Raw genomic sequence first — 20,157 nt, 5'->3', positions numbered from 1 at the left:
GACGTCTTGAATAGCAGAGGGACCGAACAGATGCAGGATTTTAATTAGACCAACCCCGAGGAGGTGTAAAGAATGGATTCACAGGGAGAGACCGGGGCAGGAAGACCAATGGTGTGGAAACTGACGGTAATTCTAGTAGGAGCAGAGGGCTAGGATGGGGGTAGATGCAGGGGAATGATGGGGAAAGGTGGATAAAAGACATATTTTAAATGCAAATGCCTGTGGTCTGATTACACCAGACCAAGAAAACCAAGTTTAAAAGAGCAGCAAGGCTGGAGACAGGCAGCGTCAAGGTGTGTGCTGAGGGAAAGGCCGTGGAACTGTCGTGGTGAAAGATGGGAGGCAGGTCTCCACTACTGATGACACCCGCACTGCTTGGTGGTTCTGTTGGAGGCCATGAGCTGGGGTGATGCCATGTGCCTGGCCTGGTGTGTGCGGCGGGGCTGTGCTGGTGGATTGAGATGGTGCCCTTGTCTCTTGGTCATGGTCAGTGCTCTGATTGGAGGTATGCAGGTCCTACTGGGGCGAATACTTCTACCGTTATCCCCACCTGTACCCGTGTCCTAACTTTCCCTCAGCTGTTTGCTCAAGGAGCACAGGTCACTTTCTCCACTCTTTGTTCTGAAAAGAAACTAATAACATGTCTGTACTAATACGTGAAAAATATATCTGTCTTGTCCAGTACTGACGTATGGGGATAGTTGGAAAAGGAGAAAAGAATGGCACATTGAAGATAGACTACTATAAAGCCATTTGGATACAGGATGGCTTGAAAGAACAAACCAACCAACATATGGAAGGCATGGAGTTTTGATTTTCTTCACTGGGAGAAGGATCAGGGTCTGGCTGCAATAGAACAGCAGTGAATGGGAGTGGGTGTTTTATGTACTCATGTTGTGGGCTGAATGTTTGTCTCCCCCAGCCCTCCCAAATCTATGTCGAAGCCCTAACCACCAATGGGACTGTATTTGGAGATGAGACCTTGGCCAGGTAATTAGGGTTAGATGAAGTCTTGAGGGTGGGGCCCTCATGATGGGATTAGTGGCCTTTCAAGAAGAAGAGGGAATGGAGGAAAGACCATGGGAAGGTGTAGGGAGAAGCCAGCTGTTACAAGCCAGGAAGGGAGTCCTCACTATAACCCAACCATGCTGGCTCCCCGGTCTCAGACTTCCAGCCTCTAGAACTCGGAGAAAGCAAACTTTTGTTTAAGTTGCTCAATCTGAGTGACCGTGCTATTTTGTTAGGCGGGCTGAGTAGACTAAGACACATGTCATCAGTAAGAGTTATACAAGCTAATGATACTAATCTGCCTAAAGGAAATCATATTCTAAAAGTAGACAATGGTACAGTGCCCAGTATGTACACACATTTGACATCCTCTTGAAAGTATCTGAAAATTTTCTACTGAATTATCCCAAATGGCGGAGGAAGTTGTGTACGCATTTATCCATTCAACAACTATCTGGTGCCCTCTGAGTGAGGTAACATGCCAGGCCTTGGGGATACATCATGGGCAAAACAAACCTTGTCAAACTTATAGTCAAATGAGCAGAGGTCATAGCCCAAAGGAGCATGATGTTTCTTTGAAGTATGAGCTTCCTTTTATAAATTCACAAATATAAAGTACATCTGTGCTTGCTTTAAAACAAGCATCATGTATACTTGGAGTGACTCTCAGTCCACAAACTCAACTTATGCAAGAAAGAAAGAACACTTGATTTTCTGTAAACTAATTTTAGGGCCTCTTGTTGCGTGGCTGGCAGGATCTCTTGACCTCAGTGTCTGATTTCCCCTCCCACCTTTCTAGACCCATATCAAGGGAATTTGAGGAGGGTTGGGTGGGGGACCATGTATGAATCGATTTCTGCCATCTATCCTGAGGGTGATTGTGCCCCCATGCCAGATCCAGCTGACTTTGGGGCTCCTGTGTCATACATTTGGTGCACAGGCATCTTCCCCAGGCTGCCCTTGGTGTCGTCTCCCTGGAACCATCTCGAGTGGTTTGCCCCCTGGGCTCTCACCAGCTCCACCCTTCTGCCTCTGACAAGCATCCAGGATCCATAAAGCTCTGTCTTACCAGCCTCCTCCTAGCCAGCCTGGAGAATCTCTAATCTCAAGAAAATCTTTCTTCATGCGTTGTTGTAAGGAGATTTTTGCCTCCATTGATTGTTAGGCATTTTTGGAAACAAAATGCTTGGTTTTTGCTAGACTTTGACCTTGTGTAGCCCTTGAAAAAATAGACTCAGTCCACAATACAGAGTTGGTGAGAAGAAAAGAGATCTCTAATATACAGGGAGAAAACAAAATACAAGTTAACGTCTTATTTAAAAAAATCCCAGGGCCGGCCCCGTGGCTGAGTGGTTAAGTCCATGTGCTCTGCTTCCGTGGCCCAGGGTTTCACCAGTTCGGATCCTGGGGGTGGACATGGCACCGCTCATCAGGCCACTTTGAGGTGGCGTCCCACACAGCACAACCAGAGGCACTCACAACCAGAATATACAACTATGTACTGGGAGGCTTTGGGGAGAAGAATAAAAAAAAAGAGAGAGAGATTGGCAACAGCTCAGGTGCCAATCTTTAAAAAAAGAAAAAAAAAAAAAAATCCCAACACAGGCCAGCCGGTGGCTGAGTGGTCAAAGTTCCATGTGCTCTGCTTTGGCAGCCTGGGTGGGTTTGGATCCCAGGTGTGGGCCTACTCCACTCATCAGCCATGCTGTGGAGACTTCCCACATACAAAATAGAGGAAGATTAGCACAGATGTTAGCTCAGGGCTAATCTTCTTCAAGCAAAAAAAGGAAGATTGGTAACGGATGTTAGCTTAGGGCTAATCTTCCACACCAAAAAAAAAAAAAAAAAAAATCCCCAAACAAATGTTTTTCTCCTAATATCTTCCAGAAAGCTGTATCATGTTATCATGTTTAGCTTGTGACTTTGATCTCTCTCATGTACAAATAATTCAATTTTTCACACTGAAATATTTACTGACCACCTCTTATGTGCCAGGGACTGTTCTAGTCATTCTGAATATTGTGGTAGAAAAGCCCACATCCCACGAGGTTTATAGTCTGGAGCTGAGCGATGGACTGAATGAGGACAGGCTGGTTGAGGTGATCTCAGTTCTAATGTCATCACCTGGTGACTTGAACTTTCAAGCTTCTCTGAGGTTGAGCAGAAAGCCAAGCACAGTCTACTCGGCTGATTTTTTTCAGCCAGTTAATGAGATTTTGAGTAGTACAAGGATTAGTTGGTCACCCAACATTAGTAATAAAATTAAATCTGAAGAGGGGTCAGGCCATAGACCGCTTAAAAAAGAAAAACACATTTTTGGTTAGTTATTAGAATTTCTGTGAAATAACAGGAAAATATTTGAGTCCCAGAGAATTGTCTGTTTTCCTTTTTTCCCCCCCACCCTGGGGGCCACCTACTTCAGTTTCCATTTTGCAGTGTTTGTGAAGCAGTTAGGTTATGCATTGCTAATGCACCAAACATAGCTTTAAATAAAACAACAAGGAACGTCTGAAAGGCACTGAATACAAAAATAAAATATTCTTCGTCTGCCCTTTGTGTAGATGTGCTTGGCCACCGAGGGAAACGGACTTTAAAATTAGATCTGCTTAGAAACTCAAAGAAATAAAGTTCTTTCTCTCCTGAAATGGAGAAGTAAAAATCTAGGCCATGCTAAGCTGGCATGGAGTGGGGGGCGGGGAGGACAGGAGGTAACGAGTGTGACAGGCAGTTGGTCATGGCAACAGCAGAGGAATCCCCACCCCAGGGTGTGTGTGGTTCACAAATAAAAGTGCTGCCCTGGAGTCTTCAAGGGGGAAAGTCTGGCCTTTTATCTTCTGCGAGTTCCCCAGGCACTGGGGAGGCCAAACAAAAGACTGGCTTTTTTCTGTGCTTACCCAGTCTCGCTAGAAAGGGCACTTTCTTCAAATCTCTTTCGCTTCCTGCCTACCCCTCCCACCCCGCCCCCATGCTGTTAGTCTATGTGCCCCCCTCTCCCGGGCGCCCAGCGCATCACGCAGGGCCTCCCTTAGCGCATCCCTGCGGACAGCCTCAGCTTCTGGATTACGGTTACTCGTCCATTTTAAGTCAGTCTCTAAGCTTTAACGAGGAATTTGCTGGTGGGCTGGCAGGACCCTCCTCCATACCCTGCTGTGACCCCACCAGGGACGGGGTTGGGAGGTGGGGCATGTGGGACTCATTTACTCTGATGGGTTCCCATTTTTGCCTTTTCTGTGGCAGGGAACACACCGTTTAGAAAGAGAAGCACTGAGATGGGGTTAAAAAAGAACACAAAGATAAGATCCCTAAAAACTGAGGTGGAACGTCTAATCTAACTCCTGTCTAAGGATATTGAGGTCCTTGGACTTTGTCACCACTGCTGGGTGATCCTCCTTAAGTGCCCAGTTTGCTTTTGATAAGCTTCAAGTGCATTGTCCTGTTTGAAGGATATCATCAATTTAAAAAAAAAAACCCTGAACTTTGGTTCCTTAATCCTAACATGTGCCCAGCGCCCCATTTTATCTGGGGGCAGGGCTGCTGCGAGCGAGCTACCCTGGCCTCTCCCCTTCCGCCCTGCCCGCTCCTCCGCGTTCCGGCTGCCTCAGCATGCAGAGCATGTTTCCTTGTCACAGACTGCTGGAATGCAAAATGATGAAAATTAATGCTATTATTAAAGGATTTTTCAATTAAATGTGCAGTTTAGAGCCAGATGCTGCTTTCTTAAAGAAAGAGAAGTTTAAGTAAAAAAATCTGACAGATATTCGTTCCATCTAGCGTGGCAGAATTTATAGTAGATTACAGTCTTTGATTTCTGTGGGCTTCGGCTGTCAGGTCCACTTGCAAATGGGCTGTGGGAAAGAGTTGCACTTTTGTAATTTGAAAGCATATGGGACATATGGTAAATATTACACCCGTAACTGCGCCGATGTTTTGCTTCCTTTAAGGCCCTTTCTTCTTTGCCTCCGGTGGGTTATTTGCATGAACCCATCACCTTCCTACTTCTATGTTCCCTTGGAGTACAATTTGCTTTATTCTGGGGCTTTAGAGTCCCAGTGCAAAATCTGGAAATTAAGTGTTGCTTTTTCTCCACATGTGACAACGTGATATTCTACCATCTCTGCTCCTCTCTTGAGCTAAGGTTCATCCTGATTTTCATCTTTGCATGCAAAGATATAGGCTGTTTTTTTTCTATTTTTATTTTCTGGTATTTTGTTGAATTCTGCATATAACATGCAATAAAAACACTTCAAATCCAATACCAAATTTAAAAAATGGATCAAGTAAAACTATCACATAATTAACTCACTGATATTTACTTCACAGAAGGGATAGCCTGTTTCAAACGTGAGTTTGGATGCCATGTTTTTCCTGGGGCCACCCTCTCCTCTTACATCTTACTCTAGGCAAAAAAAAAAACAAAAACAAAAAACAAAAACAAGACACACGTCTGAGGACTTTAGAAACTATACCTATAGTTAACATATTTTAAAGAGCACAATACTGTATTGTTAAGAGGTTAGATCTCATGTTAAGTGTTCTTACCACAAAGCATATAACAACAAAACTCACAGAAGAACGCAAGGGAACTTTGGAGGTGATAGGTATGTTTAGTACCTTGATTGTGTTGATGGTATCACAGGTGTGTGCACATGTCCAAACTCATCGAGGTATATATATTAAATGTGTGCAATTTTTTATCAACTATACCTCAATAAAACTTAAACAAAAACTATATTATTATATGGAAAATGATAAAGGTTATTATAGAGTGCAAAGTTCTTTGGGAACACAGAGGAATGAGACATCATATCTGATTAGAATGATCAAGAAAAATTGTTGAAGACACACTTAGGATAAGCTTATTAGGAATGTCGTAAGAGGCAAAGGTGGATAATTTGATCCCTGCTGGAAAAGGCCACCAGCTGAATTTGTTTGTAGGCTGCTGTGTGGCGTCTCCCGTTGTGAGATGGCCTGCTGGATTCGAAAGCTGCAATGGTCAAGAGTGGACCAAGATGGGTTGGTGACTGCCTTGAGCATAAACTCATCAGCTTACAAGTCACCAATAAATAATGCAAGGGGCATAGCACGGCGGCTGGCCGTTTCTCCAGATCCTCTAGTTGACTCTTGATCAGCTTTGAGTACCACTGGAACTAAAGATTACCCCAGTTAGGAGAACTCTCCATGCCCCCTGACTTCAAGCCCAGGGCTGTCCACCAATATGACACTTCAGGCCATCACCACCTTTCATTGAGATTACTCTAGCAGTGGGCTAATCTTGTTGCCCATCTCATCCAGTCCTTTTTCTTCATTGAAGTCAGGATGATTTTCCTAAAACGACAAATCTACTCATGTGACTTCCTGACTTAAAATACTTCAGAGGCTCCCCATTATCTCTAAGAAAATATCTAAGCTCTGACACAAGATGCTCATGATCAGATTCCTGCCTGTTTTCCCATCTCATCCCTTCTCCTCCCCCTTTTTACGTGGATGCAGCTACATTGAAACTTCCCTTCTCTTTCCGCTCGTCTCAACCTCCTCTCATGGCTGAGCTTTCAGACAGACCCACTCCTTCCCCTCCATCTCTCTCCTACTCTGATTCTCCTGGGACTCCTGGAGACCACTTCCTGTAGGAGGACTTCCCTAACGTGGCAGTCTGGCCCAGAAGCCTGCCTTTTGTGATCTCCTAGCAATTATTGTGCTTTTAAAATAATTGTTTGTCTTCTCCCTACTAGACAATAAACTTTGTGAAAATAGGAGTTAACTTGTCTTCCTCAACCTTGTATTCCTAGAACCAAGTATCATGTCAATACAAAGCAAAATTTCTATGAACACCTTTGAACGAATGATTATATGAAAGAACGAATGAATAAGGGAAACTGGAAATGTCTCCCCCTTGAGGTTCTACAATCGACAAAGACTGAGGAACAAAATTTACAAACAGCAAGAGTCTAACTGATTTTCAAGCTTTTGCTAGATAGAGTGTAATAACTAGTTTTTTAAATAGAATTTTTACTTTGTAATTTGCTGATGAGATTATAACTAAATTGTGTCAAAGAATATTTTAAAATGGTTTTTGTTATGACTCCTTTTAAGTATATCCCTCAGATTCGAAAGGCTAGCCTAAAGAAGGGCAAATGCTTTAAGTACCATTCTAATTTTTAGCTCTAAAATATTTTTTGCCTGCATTTAGAGATCATTTAATTAAGGTAAATATTAACTAATTAGAACTAATAACTAATATTAACTACCCATAAGGAGTTCATAAAATTCTTCAGAAACTGAACTAGCATACTAGTTAAAAAATGTTATGTTTTGTAATAAGATATTTAAAAGAAAATATGTTTCCTGATTTTTCTAGAATTCTGGGGGAATGGTGAGATATGCCTGTCCTGATATTTCAGGAGATCTCTAAATCGTGCTAACTGCTAATTTCTCAGTCCTCTTGTTAGTTTTAAGCAGCTTTAGGAATTTTGTTTGTGTTTATAGTTGGAATAACTGTAAACGTCCCCCTAGCGCAAGGATTCTTAACTGAGATTCAGCGACCTCTTAGGTGTCCTGTCAACAGGTTTGAAAGGGAGGGGCGTGTCTGCGAACTTTCTGAAATTGTATAGAGATGTTTGTATTTACTTCTGTGCTTTGCCGGGGGGAGGGTCTTTAAGTTTCATGAGGTTTTCAAGGGACTCTGAGATGTTGCAGGCGCTGGAATGGCTGCGTTCTGAAATTTGCCCAATTTATCGTAAAACATCTGACCACAAAATAAATATGCGACCAGGAAATAGGTACTGTAAAAGTGACTAAGCCTGCAAAGAAAAGTGCAGAAAGCACAAGTTTTATTGCTTCAAATAGTTACAGGTACAATAAGGACAGGTGAATCTGGATTGGCAGAATTACAGGTTAGGATTTTTAACAGGTTCTCAATCAGATTCTTAAGGACCTTATCTCGTGAAAAACACTTTGGCGGTAGTGCGAGTGACAAAAACATAAGAAAGAAATAGACCTGCTTTAGATTCACATAGACTTCAGTTCAAAATGCCATGGGGCATTGAGCATTCATGGAGGAAAGATTGATTCCAACTAGGAGATTTGAAGGGCTTCTGGAAAAGCTGGGTTGAGCTAGTTCTCCAATAGATAAACTGAGGGAGAACGAGGAAAGAAGAAAATCCTTGCAGACAAAGAAAATAGCTTGATAAAGGGTGAAAGGAGAAGAGCAAGGGTCTGTTTGGGGACAGGGAGTAGAGCATTATGGCAAACATAGGTGGTACTGGGGCGTGGAGGATAATGGACAACAATACTCGAAAGATAGGTAAAGGCCAAATAAATATTTGAATGCTGGGCTGGGCATTTGTACTTTACTCCCTACCTGGTGGGAAGTCATCGGAACTTTGTGAGCATAGAGTAACATGATCACATTCTGGTTTAGGAACATGGCTTTTGAAAGCAGTGTGTCTGACAGATTGGGAAAGGAAAACCCTGAAGAAATCTATGATACAGAAGACCGTGTTGAAAAAGTCCAGATGGGACAAGATGAAGAGCCCATGAGAGTGTATCAATGGAGTGGAAGGGGGAGGGGCATAATTCCATCAGGGGATTTGCCAGGATTTCATGTATGATTGGATGTGGTTGTGAAATGAAGGGATACATCAAAGATACTTCAATTTCCTGAGTAATTAACGATGCCATTAACCAAGGAGTAGAATAGAGTTAAACAATTCTTTTTTTTGGAGGAGAGGCAGCTGTGTTCTATTTTGAAGCATGTTTTTAGGATTCATTTGGAAAAGTCTAGTCCACAGCTCGAAATGTGAACGTGGAAAGATGAGGACAGGAGACATGAACAGAGATGTCGTTTGCAAACTGGTAATAGTTGAGTCATATAACAAATTTTAATAAGGGAAGACTGACAAAAGAAGAGGGCCAGAACAGAGGGTGTTAAATATTGCAGAGGTTTGCCTGGATGAGAATGGAATGGTGGCCAGTGTGTTGTGAGTTTGGGAAGGCATTGGCTTGTTTTACCAAAAGAGTTCCAGTAGTATTGAGGCCAAAATACTCATTTCATAGAGTGTAGGGATAATGGGGGAGTGAGTAAAGAGAGGTAATGAACATGGATAAGTCCTTAAAAACACAAAAAGGCAAGAAAATTTTTGGTGAAAGGAAGAAGAACAATGACATAAGGACCAATGGGATTCTGTGCGTGTTTGTGCAGGGTTAAGTTAAAGGAACTTTGAACTTGTTTGCAGAGTGACAGAAGAAAGCAGAAGAGAAATTGGAGACATGAGGCATGAGATGGAATAATTGATGAAGCGAAGTGCTATAGCAATATGCAAGCACTCTGAGAAGAATGGGTACAAATAGATGATGAGTATAGCAGAAGAGACTGTGAGCTATGAAATGGGAATGACTTCAAAAGTCCAGGGCATAAGATTCCTTATATGGCTCTGTGCCTCCAGAGCAAGAAACTCTGGCTGAACTTGACAACAAGCAACTTCATTATAAAATTTGAACAAGCTATTGTTTTGCAAGTGTTACCACGTCAAACTTTTCTCAGTGCAAAGAGAAATTATGTCAAGTTGGTTCTCATTGAGGTAGGTCATCTGCTTTACAAGCAAACACGCCTTTAGCATTTGTGTTTTGGTGACTGGACCCAAAGCATCCTACAGATTTAAAAAGTTATTTTAAATATGAAATATTTATTCACACTCAAGGTCAAAGTCTGTCATGGCTTTTATGAGTGAAGCATGAATCAAAGCCTATACTCAAAGACCACCTGTTAGAAAAATGAAACTTCTGGAAACATTGTGTTGGTTCCATAAACAAATTCCATTGGATTTAATGTAACAGTCTCCCAGATTGGATTTGCGTCCCCATTGTGGACACTGATTTACTCCTAGACAAAAAAGAAGGCAGCCCCTATGCCCTGGTGGCAATATAGTCTGGCTGTCCTCCCTAAAGTCTACGCATGAAGAGATGTCTAGGAATAAAATGAAATTTTTAATTTGTACAACTTGATTTATCCTGCAAAGATATATTAAGCTCTTATTACAAAAAAAACCATACAGTGCTAAGTGCTATGGGGTCTACAAAAATGGAACTAATGATACTGCAATGTGAACTACCATTTTTTGAGATCTAACCATCTATGAGGCATGGTCTTAGATATTTATCCTTTCACTAACTTAATATCGTATCACTGTGTTGCAGATGAGAAAACTAAAGCTCCAGAAGTAAAGTAGTTTCTTCAAGGTCAGACGGAGCTGCGAAGGTGTGGAAGAGGGATTTCTGTGCTAGAGTCTTTGGGTATTAGCTTACAAAAACAGATTTTTAAATTTCCAACAATTTTGTGGCTGATCAGTAAGCATAGCCATTATTAAAATTTAAATGATATAAACTTAAACTTACATAAGTTATATTTTGAAAACAAAAGTATTCAAAATTTACCACTTCCTAATTATTTTACTGCATTTTACTATTCTCTCTGCTTTTGAAGTTATGTCTATTTTATCTGTGTAATGAAAATACTGCATAATGGTGCGCTTTTGTTTGTCTCTCTCCAACTCTACACTCAGGGATAGCCTGTTGGCTGCTTGAAATTGGTGATGATGGGAGTATTTACACCACAGAAACTGGCAAACACTACAAATCTGGGCCCTTTTCTTCCCCCATGAAGAGCTAGTTGTTAAGCATTTACTAGCATACCACTGGATTTGCACATGGTCTGCTGAATACCAGGTCTATACTTGTCTAGTGGGGGAGCAGTACGATTTTGTACACTGGTAACCACACCCCTTAACTCTGTGCATAACGTGCTGCATAAAGCGTTAGGAAACTTCAGATTAGGGAGGGGTCTGGACAGCAGGACAAGCTCGGAGAAAGGTTGATGGAGGAGGTAGCAATTTCTTTTGGCCTTCAAAGAGAGGTCCAGTTGAGACACATGAAGCTGTGTGAAAGGAAGTAGTGTAGCAAGAAGAACAGGAGTGACAGAAAGAGGAGGATAAACAGGCATGTGAGGGAGGTAGCAAGTCTGGTTGGTTGGGGGAAGCATGAGGCATATGAGGGCAGAAGTGGGGGAGAAGGTGGGTTCGAGCCATATGATGGAAGGCTCCGTGATAGACTAAGGATGTTGCGTCTTTCCGTCAGGTGTTTGAAGGGATTTGATGGGGAGTGACAAATCAGAGCAGTACTGGGAGACTGAAACGTAGGGATGACGCTTAGGAGTTGATTCTGGTGTTTTAGAAGAAATCTAAGGAGGTTTTGAGATCATTGGTTGGTTGGCAACCAGGAGGCAATGGGAGACTCATATAAGAGGATCTGGGGACTGTTGAGATGTGAAGAATCAGAGAATGAAGTTGCAGATGACTCCAAAATTGGAGTCTGGGAAACTTAAATCAGAACCTGCAAACCTCGTGTAGAAACATTTCCTCAAACAGCTCAGTGCCTGCCTTTAGGAGCTGGGAGCTGTCCCTCACAGCAGTCCCAGGAAACGCGGCCTTCTTAGGTCACAGCTGCTTCTTATTCTATCGAAGGAAAGGACAGTTTATTAGGTGCCCTCCAAATATTTGGCTCTGAATCCGATGCTTTCAAACTAGGGTGACTAGTCAGGAACTGGTGACCAATATTCCTGCTGTTTGATGTTTTTGTCTGTCTTGATTTGGTGTATTTTTCTTGTTGGGGCATCATAACTTCTTTTTATCCCCCCATCTCACAGTTTACTTCTTTGTTTTATTAATATTTATATATATATACGCCAAAAAGCAACATTCTGAGAAAATGTCCATTTCAGTTTAGTGATGCGGTAGAAAAATAAGCCATTTTATATTGATTTTCACATACTACACATCAGATCATGTGCCTGAAGTCTACCAGCATACGCTTAGTATAACCTAATCTCAGGTGTTAATTTTTTCCTCCTCTTGAGCTTGGATTTGGAATCATAGATCTCATTTTATCACAACTCTGCAACTTTCTTGTTCTGATATGTTGGACAAAAAACAGTTTCAGTTCTCTGAAAGAGTGCACTTACCTGAAAAATGATGATAGTCAAAATTCCTACTTCCTAGTATTTTTAGAATATCAGTAGGAATTTTATATATATACTCAAAAGTTTTCTGTGTCTTTTAATGTGCTATTTAAAAGTATTGGAAATTGTGAATGTCATTGCAGAAAAGCAATATTGTTGAAATGTATTTCTGAATTTTGATAATATGTGAAAGAATGTGAGAGATTCATTGAGGTGGGCTTTCAATATATTCATCACATAGTCTCAATCCTGCATTTTGAACTGTTCTTGTGAGGGTTCTCTGAGCTGAAAAGCACTTGCTTTACCACGGGCAATGGCATGTGTATCTGAATGCTACTTTGCATTTATTGTTTTTATAGAAAATCTGAATTAGAAAAGATCATGCTGTCCCTTCTGCCTTGACTTCTGGGGAGTCCTCTGCACACATGGTGAGGAAGCACGATGCAGGGAGGGATATCAGCTTTCCCATTCAAAGGTCAGCTGTCCTGGAAGAGCATGCGCAGCCCACCTCTGCTAGCCACTCCCTCCAGAAGCCTGCAGAGCACATGGCATTTTGACACAAGCTGGGATTAATTTAGGATCAAAGTTGTCCGCCCATCTGCCTCTTTCCAATGATTCAGTATGGTTTATAGCACTTTGTCGGTTCATTGTGAAGTTTGGTTCAAAATCTTACCCCTATTTGGGAGCATTTTGGTTCTTAGGTTAAAGTAACTCTGGAGTCAGATCTGTTTGTCCTCTTGCCTTGTAAAGCCAGAGGGGCTTTCAATCTCTGTGTCCTTTATAACAAAGACATGTTTGGGGAGATGCTGCACGCCTTTGCTGATAGCATCTGTTCTACAGACATTGACTGACGCCCCTCCTGCCTGCCAGCATAATAGATGTTACTTTAATTACTATGGTTAAATTATTTTTCAAAATCAAGTGATTCAGCTACTTTAAGATTTGAAGTCCTCTTTTATGATGGATTTTCCCTTTCCTTTCTGAAATATGCTTTCTGAAATAGGACTGATGTCTTTGTTATTTCTCTTATTGTTAAGCTGTGTTTAAACTGCTAATATATTTTCTTGAGGCAAGCAATTGCCAAGCAACTGAAAGTATAAAGGGAAATTTGTACTATGCAAATGAGGGACTTAATGCATTAATTAGATGGATTGGAACATTGTATTTCCATGTGTTTCGTGCCTTAATTCTCCAACCGCTGGGAGGGGAAGGCTCTGTTGGAGTTCCAAGTGAATTTTGGAAACCAGAACGACAGAGTTTTGAAAAGCTGTGTGGTCATGGTAGGAGCCAAATGAAGTAGGAAAGAGTGATGAATTCTCTTGAAACTGCGTTGTTATGTTATAATGAGACGGTATTGCAGAGTTCTAAGTGCTATTTGGTAGACGTGGTCTCTAATGAATGAAAACTGTATTTTCACTTTCCACAGCGGTAGCATGAACCAGCAAACCCCTTTCCTCCTTTCTCTGTCAGAGGGAAGCCCAGAATCAAAAGAATTTAATCAGAGCTGGCATCCTGAATCTGGCACTCTTCCTTCTGGATAGCAAAGACAACAACCAGTGACAGCTCCCAAAGTGTCTCCTGTAACACAGCCAAACCTTGGTCAGGACAAGATGGAGCCAATGCTTCTTCGTCTAACGTGGTGTGGGCAAGTTGGGTGGGGGAGAGTTTCCCCTCAATGGCAAGGCTGAACTCGTGTTAACGGGAGACAGATCTTCCTCCATGCTGATTTTTTCACTCATTCATTCACTATTTACTCAAAAGGTTTATCAAGCACCTATGTTACTTGCTGAGGGATAAATTGGACAGCTAAACAGACAGAGCCCTAATCTTCTGCGGTTTAGTCTAATGCTAAATAATATCACTGTTGAATGTATTGTCCCAAACTGTAAAAGTTGCTTCCAAGGAGAGGAATGAAATTCTATAAAGATATATTTCCAAGGAAACTGGCAGGAGGGCCAAGGAAGGGTTCTCTGAGAAAGTAATCAGAACAGAAGAGGGCTAAAGGGTGAGTTCATGTTCACAGGTGACAAGGTTAAGCGTCTGGGGTAGATGGTGCCAGTGAGGTCATGGCAAAGGCATCGGCAAAGCATTTTTGAAAAACTGACTGAAGATCAATGGTGCTGGGTTGAGAGAGCAAGGGGCAGGTGCGGGGCTGGAGGGTGCAAGGGCCAGACCATCAGTGTCCTGTAGACCATGTCAAGGACTTGGGTCCTCATCCAGAAAGCAATGGAAGATATGTGTATTCTATGTAGGGGTGATGCTGTAAGTTGTGAGACTGAGCTCCTGTCTACAGGGAAGAGCAATACTCCTTTTTGAAGGTGTGCTAACATGTTTATAGGCACGCCGTCTATATATAATTTGTTTGGTTAAGCAGATTAGTTGGAATTGGGTTTCTGTCACATGAACACCTGTGGGTCTAGCTGTATATCTGGTCACCAAACCAGGAACCTTGGAGTCCCCTTTGACTCCTCATCCTCTCATACTCACTGTGTCACTAAGTTGAACAACACCACCTGCAAAATATACTACAAATCCTCCTCCCTTTTTATTACCACTCTTCCTTCCTAGTTGGTTTTGTCATCTTTGGTGAACCCTTACTTCAATCTATCCTCTATTAGACAATGTTTTCTTTAAATGTTATAATAATTTGCTACAGTCATCTTGACACGGATCGCATGAAGAGACCCATTTGATGTGGTGACTGTGGTGTGGGGACAGGTTGAGAATCAAATGACAAAGCTCCTTCCATTTATTAGGATCACTTTCACCAGACACCCTGATGTCACCCTGAGATCTACCTGACCTTGATTCTTGTGACATCCCTGACCATCCCCATCCATCCTCTCCCACCTTGTATCTCATCCTAATCCTTAGCTCAACCCTTGCTTCATCCCGCGAAATGGAAATCTTATTTGCTCTCTTTTCTCCATAAAACTCATTGTCTCATAGACAGTGCCTTCTTGTAACCTAATAGGATAAATGTCAAACTTCTAAATGCAGCTTTAAGGATCTCTATCGCCTGTTGGCATCACTGATTCTCAGATCCCTCTCCTCCTCATTTATACTCTTACGTTATAACTTATCCAAGTCAGCCCATTTTGCTAGACCTCTATGCCTTTTTCTCTCCTCTTGTTTCCTTTGACTAGAAAGTTGTCTTCAGGCATCATCGCCTGGTGAAATCCTCCTCTCCCTTTTATGACTCATCCAAATACAGTGATTCCTGATGTAATAAGATAGAATTATTTCCAGAAATCCTACCCGTTTCTACGGAAGCCCCTTCCATTGTCTGCCTGTGGCATTGTCACAGTTGTGACACTTGTCAGTTGTGTGTGCATCTCTCTCTCCTCTAGTAGACACTGAATGTCTATGGAGCAGGGACCTTGCTCCTCTATCTTTGGATGTCCCCAGTACACTGTAATTGTGAAGCGTTTCTTTGAAAGTTTTGTTTTATTTCAAGAAAAATTCAAGACCACTGCCTATAAGAATTTTAGCAAAATAACAAACATTTTACAACTAGACAAAAAGCTCTCCTGTACTATGGTCAAGTTAATTTTGTGCAGGTTACTACCATAATATGCCTCTGAGAAAATGCTATTCCTTCCCCCCGAATGAGGAAAGTGCCAAGTGGGTGTACCATACTATTCTAGGAAAACGCTCTGCCGTTTTTGTTCGTATGAAGCCTGGCAGGCTGTCTCCCTCTTAATTTGTTAATTTTTCTTTCTGTTTTTCCACTGTTTGTACAGTTTCCTCCAGGCTATGGAATATAGTAAAGAGGAAAAATATTGTATGAAAATATCAATTAAAAACCTCTTATTCTGATGTGCTATTTACATTATTTACAATGGATTTTTGTGCAGAAAAATAATATTAGCATAATTCGCGTCTGTATACATCATCTTTTGAAAAACACATGAATTAAAGGTGTTGTCCAGATGTGCTTAATTCTTTTCGGTTTAGAAAGAGACTTTGCCGAGGATGGTATTGTATGACTGTTTGTATTGTAATGTAATAAACTTTTGTGGAATCGCTAGCACAGTATTAAATCAGCACATATGGCAAGTCAATCACGTTGAGTAGCCCAATGCTATTTGTTTTCAGAGCAATGACATCATAAGTCATAAGGAGATGCTTCTGTTCTCCTAGCGTTTCCCAGGCCATCACATCCACAGCATCCTATGGTTGGCTATCACAGGGGCTGTTGACACCATGTGAGTTACATAACACAATTTCCTTGCTCTTGCTTCTCCAAACCTACACACCCCTAAGTCATACCTTGTGAGCCCAGATTGTGATTATGTTAACATATTTCATATGATTTACACTTTTAATTTTCAGTTATGATCTATCAGATTTTTTCTTTTTATGCTGAGGAAGATTCACCCTGAGCTAACATCTGTTGCCAATCTTCCTCTTTTTTTTGCCTAAGGAATATTAACCCTGAGCTAACATCTCTGCCCATCTTTCTCTACTTTGTATGTGAGCCACCACAGCATGGCTGATGAGTGGTATATGTCCGTGCCGGGGATCTGAACCCACGAACCCAGGCTGCTGAAGTGGAGTGCACTGAACTCAACTGCTGTGCCATGGAGCTGGCCCCTATCTATCAGAATTTTTAGTGTGGGAGATGAATAAGTATTTGAACGATTTATAATGTTTTCGAAGCTAGTCAATAATCATAAACAGATCAACTATTTTAGTCAATTATAACCATTTTCAGTGTAAGCATTCAAATGTTACACATCTCTTGGATTGTCTTAATTTTTTTAGGTAGTTGTGAAGTATTCTAGTAGAATGATGAAATACAACTTTGGCACTAGGATGCATGGCAGTATAATATGAATATTGAAATTATAGCCATAAGTGACATAAAATGTCCCTCAACTCATACCTTTTGTAATCATCATGATAGCCTAGTAACCTACAACATTTCAGTTGGGATGAGGGCCCACTGCCCTTTGAAATTGCTCTACCACATAGCACACACTATGTCTTTCATCTAAGTGTCCATTTGATCAAGGACATTGCTCATTCATACATAAAAGAAAAAATTCACTTGCCTCAAACAAAGTTGGAAAAAAACCTCTTATGCTCTTCTTGGAAATAGCTAGATTTATGGAATTAAAAAGCAGGATTGAGAATTAAGATGTCAGAGATTTGATACTGGGAATCTATGTCCTTTTTTTCTTGTTGCAAGATCAATACATTTTATCTGACATTGGTGTATCTTGTTCTGCGTTGCAAGTTCAATAATGAACACTATGCTTTATTTCTCCAAATTTGCCATTACTGTTTTGAAACAATGCCAGAACTGATCTATTCAGTGAATGAGTGACTAGGTAAACTACTCTTTGTTTCTAGGTTAAAAAGAAAAAATATTTTCTAACATTTTTATTGGATTATGTTATGGTCATATAGACAGATTTTGAAGACCGGGTTTGTGGGTTTTTGATACAGAGAAAGGAATGAAGAGTAGAAACACATATTTACATCATCTTTGTCATGTTTCATTCTACCTGGATTAATATGCCCTTCAAAATAGGGAAGAATTTAGCTCATTATATTCCTGATTGGCTAATCTGGCTACAATTGGTTTGTTGGTTTACTGATTCCAATGGAAATGATTTGTAATATTTTGTTGATTGAATATGTGCTGGTCCCTCCAGTGGTGTGATGTTTTTCTTTGCAAAATTTTAAACCCTTAAAGTCTGATTTAATCAAATTTAGAAAACATTATTTGGGAAGATTCTTAAGAATTGAGAAGAGCAATTGGGAAGTGTATAAATTTTTTTTTTAGAATTAATATACTGACCTGATTAGATCATGTGAAGGTGAATTTCTTCATGAATAGAAGCAACTGTTATTTTGCTCAGAAGCAAAAGCAAGGGGTTACGCTGTATATTTGAAATTATCTGCATTAAAAGAGTGATGATTAAAAACGCAGCTTCTTGGACCCTACCTGGCCCTTAACATGATAATCTTGGGGTTAGGGCTTTGGAATCTGTATTTTAATTAAGTTTCCCAAGAGACAATTATATTTTAATTAGGAAACCACTAGTTTAACAGTAACTTACAAAGTCAGAGCTAGATATCAAAATAGTCCCAGAAGGGGTGTTCCTAGTTGAAGGGTAACCCAAATGTCTGCTGAATTAACAGCTTCCACCTAACTTAGTTTTCCTTTTTCAGTAACTCTTGGTTATTTCTGGAAGTCCCAAAAAGTATCTTTAGGTAGATGTCCGCAGACAGTCTGGCAGGCGCAGCAGTCCCCCTGAGGCAGCCACCCTATCGTCCTGCCTCTCCGGCTCCCTCTCCCTGGCCGGGTTTATGACCTGCCCCACCTCTGGGAGGAGACTCACTCCACCCCCAACCATGGCAATTCCAGTGTTCAAGGTAAGGAGCAGTGCTGTCCCAGACTCCTCATTCTCATGGTGCTCATTTCCGGGACTAGGCCCAAGTGCAGTCTCTCCTCAATGTCTCTGAGCAAACTTACAACCTTGGTCATATTACTGCTGCTGGCTCAAAGTCCTATTGTTGCCCTAGCAGCTGGGTCAGTTTGTGACCTCACCCTCCCAAACGCAGGGGGCTTGACCCTGGGCTGCAGGGCAGAGCATGGAGGAGAAATGATTCTAGTGTCTCCATTCTATCGCCCCCTTCTTAAATTCTACCTTCACCAAAACCTCATCAACACTCACAGGTTAAAAAAAGGCTCTTTTTTGCATATGACTGTGTGTGTGTATATTTTGTTACAATTAGATTTCAATCAGTGTCTTAAAAAGAGCAGCAAGCAATTTTCATACCTTGAAATTAAGGGTAAGTTTTTCAATCATGAAGGCCAGTAAGGGGTCTGGTGGCTTCTGACATAATGTATTAAAAAGTAGCATGGATTGTTTGAGAGTAATATCACTCAACAGTATCAGTCAAAAGAGTAAATGTGTGTGATACAGTGAAGGGAACTTGAATGTGTAAAACTGAGACCAAGAGGAAGTTGCCAAAGGTCCTTCATATAAAATCTGTTAAATATTTACCAACTGTGCCTCCCCCCCACAAAACGAGCCCTGAATTGTAGCATTTTCCAATTTCTGTTGTATAAATATTCTCATCATGGTCGATTTAAACTACTAACTTGACTTCAATTGGCTTGCAAAACTTCTAAATATTTAATAATCAGCCCTTGCTAGCTGGTAGGAGCACACCAGTGTGTTTGGAGAAAGGGAAATAACAGAAGCGATGGAGGTAAATGTCCACATGTAACATTCCAGCTACAGGGACCATTGGCCTCTTTCCAAAGGCAGTGTGGGGAGGAAGTGGGGGACTTCCCCGGGAAGTCTGGTTAGAGCAGCGGGCTCGATGGGGCAGCACTGCCTCCTGGAGGATTTCTCTTCTGGAGAAATTTGGGGGGTCAATTTTTGTCTCAATGAGCTGGGGGCCCATGATTATTGGACAGAGGCCAAGGATATTAGATATCCTGTGAAGCTCAGGGCCCTATTGCACAACAAAAAACTGTCCTGAGCTTTGTACAAATTTCTAATGTCTTACTAGATAATCTTTCAGGTTAAAAAAAAAAAATACTGCTTAAAATTATCTGAGCCTAGAACTTAAACCTATTTTGTGTCTTTTATTTTTGATTGGCTTTAATATAAATAGTGGATTTTTCTAGGAATGTGATTCTTGTGTCAATTGAGATATATTTGCATTTTTTGGTTCAAAACCTTACCAAGAGCCATTCACCATCCCAGTCAGGGCTAGCAGCAGCACTCATGGTCTAACGTTACACACCTGGATCAGTCGGGATTGGTAAGTGTTGCAGCCGCCGTGTTTCTATGTAGAGTGCAAACACTATAGGAATTTTTAAGGGTAGTACACATGCCAGCGTGGTGTATTGTGAATTTTATTTCAGGATGGGAAAAGAGGCATTATGCAGTATAGTAGAACTTATACTAGGGATGTTACAGTCCGCTTTCAAAATGTGCCTGAGTTAGTGCTTGAGCTAGTCATCCTGAAATCAACTCAAAGGCCAAGCGGATCCAGGCAGCCCAGCAGATCTATGGGAAAACTGTGCTCTGTTCCAAGTCTAAGAGCAAAAGGTAACCAGAGCTTAGGTTATAGCCTAAGCTCTCACATTGCTTAAATGGGATGTGACATAC

General features: G+C 41.3%; 1 long non-coding RNA gene across 1 annotated transcript in view; it reads right to left on the bottom strand.

Moving 5' to 3' along the window:
- The window catches only part of LOC138918567 (uncharacterized), a 41,440-nt gene extending 22,913 nt beyond the window's left edge, over nucleotides 1–18,527 (bottom strand). Inside the window, exons 1-3 of the long non-coding RNA XR_011428083.1 lie at nucleotides 18,352–18,527; nucleotides 17,826–17,925; nucleotides 11,400–11,513 (exon numbers count right to left, since the gene is read on the bottom strand). This is a non-coding gene — a long non-coding RNA (uncharacterized lncRNA). The remainder of the gene's footprint in view (nucleotides 1–11,399; nucleotides 11,514–17,825; nucleotides 17,926–18,351) is intronic.
- Between the last annotated feature and the right edge of the window lie 1,630 nt (nucleotides 18,528–20,157).

The sequence above is a fragment of the Equus caballus genome, chromosome 17, assembly GCF_041296265.1.
Source record: "Equus caballus isolate H_3958 breed thoroughbred chromosome 17, TB-T2T, whole genome shotgun sequence".
NCBI classification, from domain to species: domain Eukaryota; kingdom Metazoa; phylum Chordata; class Mammalia; order Perissodactyla; family Equidae; genus Equus; species Equus caballus.
The sequence above is the reverse complement of the archived record's forward strand: the minus strand, read 5'-3'. Positions and strand labels throughout refer to the sequence as shown.